The sequence below is a fragment of the Cupressus sempervirens genome, chromosome 1 (assembly GCF_028749045.1).
Source record: "Cupressus sempervirens isolate cs-2001-9-10 chromosome 1, ASM2874904v1, whole genome shotgun sequence".
Lineage (NCBI taxonomy): Eukaryota > Viridiplantae > Streptophyta > Pinopsida > Cupressales > Cupressaceae > Cupressus > Cupressus sempervirens.
Genome location: NC_143118.1, coordinates 21137527 through 21144498, shown reverse-complemented (window position 1 = coordinate 21144498; position 6972 = coordinate 21137527).

Sequence of the window (6972 nt, the reverse complement as noted above, 5' to 3'; positions counted from 1 at the left end):
AGTTTGACATGCCCGTTCAACTCCTTCCAAGAAGGGAGTAGATGAGAAGGGGTATCCAATGAGAATTGGTAGGGAGGAAGATGATCAATGTCGATCCCCACTGAACTCAGTAGGATAGTATCCTGAGCATACCAACCGCGAGCTCTAGTGGCAGGATCGACGTCAGCAATAGCAACTAAGGAGTAGTAGGCTAAATAAGGGTATTTGTGTTGGCATTCCTCTGAGTCAGCAAAGCCACGAAGACGGTGGAGAAACCAAATCAAGTCAAAAATGGTTGCAAGTCTAAATGGATGAGCACCAAACTCGGCCAAAATAATACTGTGGGGGGTAGAATCGTGACATCTGATAATCTGACGGAGGAGCATAATCTGGGTACGCTCGATCATGGCCCAATCCGAGTCTAAAAGAGGACCCCAAACCACCGAACCATAGAGCACTGTGGGTCTTACTAAGGAATCCAGGAGGGATAGCTTAGACAATGTATCCTGAAAGTGGTGTCTGAAGCACTGTCTCTCGAGCATGGCAAGGGAACCCAACCCTTTACTGATCCGAGGCTGAATAACTGATCTCAAGATGAAATGAGATCCAAAAAACTTAACCCCAAGGTATGTGTAAGATGATGTAATCTCAACTTCTCGACCCTGGAAGTGAAAATGGAGATGTGAAGTCTTGAGACCGTTGAAGACCATAACCCGATTCTTCTCAAGGTTCACAACCAGCTGTCTCATATCACAAAAAGATGGAAGTCTATCTAAAAGCCTTTGAAGACCCTCAGGAGAGGAAGCAAGAAGAACCACATCATTAGCAAAGAGAAGGATGGAGATCAATACCTGGTGTAGATGACAACCATCACCTAGAAGCGAGGAGTCACTAAGAAAAGCCTCGAGTTCATCAATGTAGATCTTGAACAAGGTGGGCAAGAGAGGGTAGCCCTACTTCACCCCAATGGTGCTCTGAACAGGATCAGAGAGGCCCTCTGTGGTCCTGAGTCTACCAATCACAGTCTCATATAACGTCATAATAGTCGTCAATAAGATCTCAGAAATACCAATATTTCTCAGTCTTTGAAAAAGGGCTGCTCTGGGGATGGAATCAAAAGCCTTATGAAAATCCACAAAACAACAGTAGACTTTCTTCGAGTGATGTCGAGCCTCCTCGATAATAGCTCGTAGTGTAAAGATATGATCTATGGTCTGGTAGTCTGTCTTGAATCCTGCTTGACCCTTAGCCCTGCAATTCCTCCTATCAAGCTCACTGGATAAAATAGTATTCAAAGTTGTAGCATAAAGTTTGGCAAATGTATGCCCAATCATGATGGTCCTATAGTTTTCAGGATCAAAGGTCAGCCCAAACTTATGGATTGTGTGAATAATGTGTCTCGACCAAGAGTCTGAAAAACAAAAAAAAACCACTCTATTAAAGAGTGTAGAGAGATGAGGGCCCAAGATCATGGTACCGAGTTTGAAGAGCTCTGCCTGAAAACCCTCCTCATCAGCTACCCTGCTGCATCTCATAAGTCTAATGGCCTCAAAAATGCTGGAGGTGGAGAATAAGTGACAATGGGGGAGCACGCTGGGAAGGGGGGTGAGCTGACCCGAGATGTCATACAACGTGGAGATATGGGAAGCAAGGAGATGAAGGTCAAGGGTGGACTGGGGTTGGCTACGCCTGGAAAACATGATGCGCCAAAACAACTTGGGATACTGAATAATTGTGTCTCAGAAGGATCTGCCCTATGAAGCAATAAATAATCGCTTCTTATGGCGAAGAAAGAATTTGTAAGAGAGCCATAAATTGGTGAAAGTGAGGGAATGAGTATCAAAAGCCAAGCGCAAGGAATTGATAGAATGTGTTTTGTTTCTTCCTATTTGTCAGTGCTGAATAGAATAGATATAGTGTGTGTTATTTCTTTTATCAGCTAAATATGTTTCTTTAAGTCTTTTGGAAAAGCTATTATTTTGTATTGCATATGTGTAGATATGCTAGTTACTTTTATTTTATTTTTCCCTACCATATTCTATGATTAGGCTACTTGGTTATTTTTCAAAAGTAGTATGTTTCACGACAACACCGAATCCATATGATCTTCTCGTTTCGAGTCGCTAGGCTTCTCATGCCAGGGTCGAGGGGTTCTTCATGTCAAGAAGAACCTCAGGGGAGTTAAACACTCTGTGGTTGGCATGGTAAAAGTGTCAAGGCCACACTCCCATCTCAGATAGTGGATGAAAAGCACATCGTGGCTTTGGAAATTGGATCACCTCAATGGACACATGTTTGAGGCACTACAATGACTCTACCTTTGATGTAGTGTAAACAATCATTTGATGATGATCTTTGTGATGTAATTATGTACAACATATAGTGTATCTATAATGATCTTGATGTAGTTATTCATCACACATTTTGATAGATGAATGACGTGCAAGTCAGTGTCTTAGATAATGCAATGTTGTTACATGTTTTTATGGTTAACTCAATTGCTAATCTTGATTATGGTTAATGGAAATTTTTTTCAACTTTTCTAATTAGGGTTTTGCACATATTTTTTTGCATTTCTAGCAATTGTATGATGTGCCGATTGCTGAGTAGGACATGTTCCTTATAGTTTCTGAGTGTGGAGACAAAGTCTTGAACCTCGGGAAATTTTCACTGCAACTTGTGGTTGGGTGCATTCATGATCAAGATGCCTCCACAAGTGATGCATTATGGAATAAATGCTAGCATAAAAAATCTCATTCCTAAAATGAATTTTAGATTTCTCAAGAGAAAAAATTAGGCACTACACAAGGAGTTAGACAAAAAAGTGGATTGAATAGGTCAAGATAAAATTGAACATGCAGTTGATAAAGAAGGACTATTCAAAGAATAAAAAGACTATATATATGAGAGACCTTAAAGACAGTATATTTTTGAAGGCAATCTCCAATATTAGGAAGATGCAAAAGGTGGTATTGTTTACATTTTATGGTAACCTAAGTTCATAAGAGTTGCTTGAATGGATCAACAATTCTAAGAAGTACTTTGAGAATAAAGAGGTGGAATATCCTAATAAGGGAAAATTCACAAAGACCAAATTGAAAGTTCATGAAAATATATTGAGAGATGTTTGGTGGAGATATAAAAGAGGAAAGACAAGATAACTATAAACACTATTGAGTCTAGTTGGAATGATTATGATAGAGGATTCTAATCAATTTTCTTTGAAGGAGGAAGAGAAATTTAACATAATATTTGAAAAAATAAAAAGGACAAAAGAAGAGTTTGATCATATTGAGATCTAAATAAAGATCAAGAGAATATTGAAGAATCATGTAGTAAAATAATTATAAAGCAGATAGTATTTGTGATTCCTCTAGAAAAAATAATTGTGTCAAAGAGGAAGAGGGTTATTTTAACAAGGAATTGAAAGATGAGACTCTTTGTGTTTAAATATGGAGAAGAAGGACATACAACATATGATTGTCTCCAACACAAAGAGAGGAAAAAATAGACATAAGGGATATGTAAGAGTTTCACATGGAAGTGAATATGTTGAATCTTCATAGTTTGAAGATGTAAAACTATTAAGAATCTTGGTGGATGATGAGATGGATCCGATTCAAAGTATAAGCTTGCTATACACAAGGCGCAAATGCAAAGGAAAAGTGTGTAATGTGATGATTGATGGTGGTCGCACTCACAAAATTTTATGAAAAAAAATGGTTAGAAAATTGAAGTTGGAGAGGAAAAGACATCCACAACCATGTTGTAAAGTAATTATGGTAGCAAAACAACTTCTACACTAATCTTGATAGGAGTATTATATAAAACCTTTCCCAAATATTTATAAAAATAAAAGAAGATTTAAAAAAAAGTGTGCCACAATATAATGATTTAGTGTGAAAAACCCTGTTAGGAGAGTAGCCTAACACTCCAAAAGTTACCCAATATTATTAAAAAATCAACAATAGATTAAAGTATACTTGTAAAGAAACTTTCTCACAGAAGTATTACCAATAGGAGAAGCAAAGCTAACTCAAGAACTACAAAACTCTTACACCAAACCTCTATTTTATGCACTATTATATATGGAAAGCCAACACATGAAACTACAAAATGGTATTACAAAGCTAGAGGCTAAGAAACACCTTAAAAATGGTGTCTATCATATCTCCAACCTAGTATTACCTATGATGTATCACAACACACACCAATACATGCAACTATTTTTTACAACTCATTTATGTGCTCAACACATTTTTTACGTTGTCTTTTTTTCAGAAGACCCAACTTCGTATATATGACATAATATTTGAATTAGGTGTCTAATTGACGAACCATTTAAAGAGCCAGAAATCTCATGATGTACTCTATCGAGCTATAAAACAGTATGTTGGTTATACACAATTTTAATTTAGATCCTTTAAAGCCTTCAAAATTGAATTAATGAAATTTCTTTGGAAGATTTGAAAGAAAAATTTAATATCTTCAAATATAGATGTGATATTGCTATTAGGATTCAAGTGCGTAGTTTTTTAGTCCATGGGTCAATGAACTGGACTCAAAAACTACACAATTGAATCCCAATAGAAATATCACAATTTAAACTTGTTGAAAATATCTCCTACTTATCAATTGATGAGCTTAAGGGGTTTTCTGATGAATGGTTCATAAGGCACAATTCTTGGTGAAGGTCTTGCAAATGGGGTTGCCAGCATAGTGGGTTTAACCATGGAGGAAACTTCGTAGTTAAGCAACTCAAGCTAGAGTAGTATTGGGATGGGTGACCTCCTAAGAAGTCTCAATGCTTCACCTCTATGAGCATCACTTAGATCCAATGGGTGCTAAGTGTTCCTTTCATTCTCATGAGAGATGGGTTCATGTGAATCACTGCTCATGGAAAATGGGTCAATGAGTTGGACTCAAAAACTACACAATTTAATTGTGATAGCAATATTACAATTTAAACTTGTTGTGGAAAATATCTCATACTTACCAATTGATGAGCTTAAGGGGATTTCTAGTGCATGGTTCATAAGGCACGACACTTGGTGAAGGTTTTGCAAATGGGGTTGTGGGTAGACTAGGTTTAATCATGGCAGAAACTTCATAGTTAAGTGCACTCAAGTTAGAGTAGTACTAGGATGGGTGACATCTTAGGAAGGCCTAGTGCTTCACCTTTGCGAGCATCACGTAGATACAATGAATGTGTTAGTGGATAAATTAGTCTTTGTATTAATGTTTGTTTACTAACTTTATTACCCCATTTTTTGAAGACAAAAAAGTTCATAATAATTGCATAGGTTCAATAATTAACCTCCCTATGAATTGTATGAGGTACAACTCCCTCATTGGATATTCAATGAATCCCTAAACTATGACATATATACATGATTTTAACCCAAAAATATAAAAGGCATCACAACTCATTATTGGATGGGAGGCCAATAATAAGATGATTATGAGATTAATAAGTGGAACAAGAAGATAACAAACCCCTTCAAGCACCTGGTGATTCAAAACTTCATTAGAAGATGATAGCAACACAAGAATCAATCAAATCATAGAGATTCGAATGGCACATGAATTTCAAAGAAAACATGCACAACGTAATGTTCTTCAATACAATCTTGTGGTGAAGAGGGTATCTCATTTGTTAAGAAGGGGACCTAGCACTGTTAGTTTTCATTTTTCAACCACAATTCTTATGGAGGTGGAGGATTTTTTGTTTGGTTTAATTTGTGCTACTGGTTTGGGGGCTTTTCTTGAGTTGTTGGAGAAGTGGGGTGTTCGTCTTGCTAGGAGGGGGGCCTGATTTGTTGGTTTACCTCTTCTTTATCCAATGTTCCTTCGATGGTGGAAGCATCATCTACATGAACAATGGTTTTATTTTATGTGGTAGTCATTCGTCTACTGTTGATCCTTAATTAGAGAAGGGGGTAGCCAAGTTGCTATTGGTGTGGGGCTTGGTTTGGTTGGTTCGTATTTCCTTCTTCCATGTTTCCTTTGGTGGTGGATCTGATGTTTTTATTATGGTTGACAATTGCTTCTAGTTTGATTGAGAAGGAAGCTATTCAACTTGCCAGGTCAGGGGACTTGATTTTGTTGTATTGCTTCTTATTTTCCCATGGTTTCTATGGAGATAAAGATGCTTCCTATGGTAGTGAGGGTTCTTCCTTAGTGTTGGAGACTTGCTTCATGGATGATGAAGTTTGTTTTGTGATGGGTGGAGGTGATGTGGGCTACAGTCTTGTTCAAGACAATTTGTTAGATGGTGTTTATCACTCTACCTATTAAGTTAAGGTGACTCTCCAATAGGAAGAGTCAGTCTAATTGACAAGGAACTTGTAGCCTGAAGTTGGATCTAGCTTTGGAGTGATAGTAGTGGCCTTCACTTCAAGATTTATTTACTTTTGGATTGGATTGTCCCTTTTGTTAGGCTTAGACAATGGTCTTTGGTTCTTTTGTGACCAATCAATTGCTGACAATTTTCAAGGACATGTTTTGGTCCCTTTTTTTTTTGTTGGCTTTTGCAATAGGTTTGGAGGTTGTCCCAAACACTGAGGATGAGTGTAGTATGTGGTTGTCTAAGAGGTGGGCTTGGCTTTCATAGTTCAATTCTTCTTCTACATTTCCTATAGAGGTGGATGTGTCTCTTATGGTTGGTTGGATGAATAGTGGTCTCGTAGTGTGCTCTACTTTCCTTGATTATATCTTAGTTGTTCCTATTGAAGCAGGTCTCTTTTCTATTGAAGTGGAGAGGGCGCTGAAGGATGAATTTTCAATTGGGTTGTTATTTGTCCTTTGTTTGTTTTTCATAAGACTTGTTGGTTGTGGACTATGAGGGGTCGTGCTTAACTTGTGTGTTGTATGGCCCTATGTGGCCTTATTTTCTCCAAGGTACATTTGTATAAAGGTTCACAGCTTATAATGAGTCATTAGCACCACAATGTAACTCCTACACATCACACTTGATTTCTTGACAACCCTTTG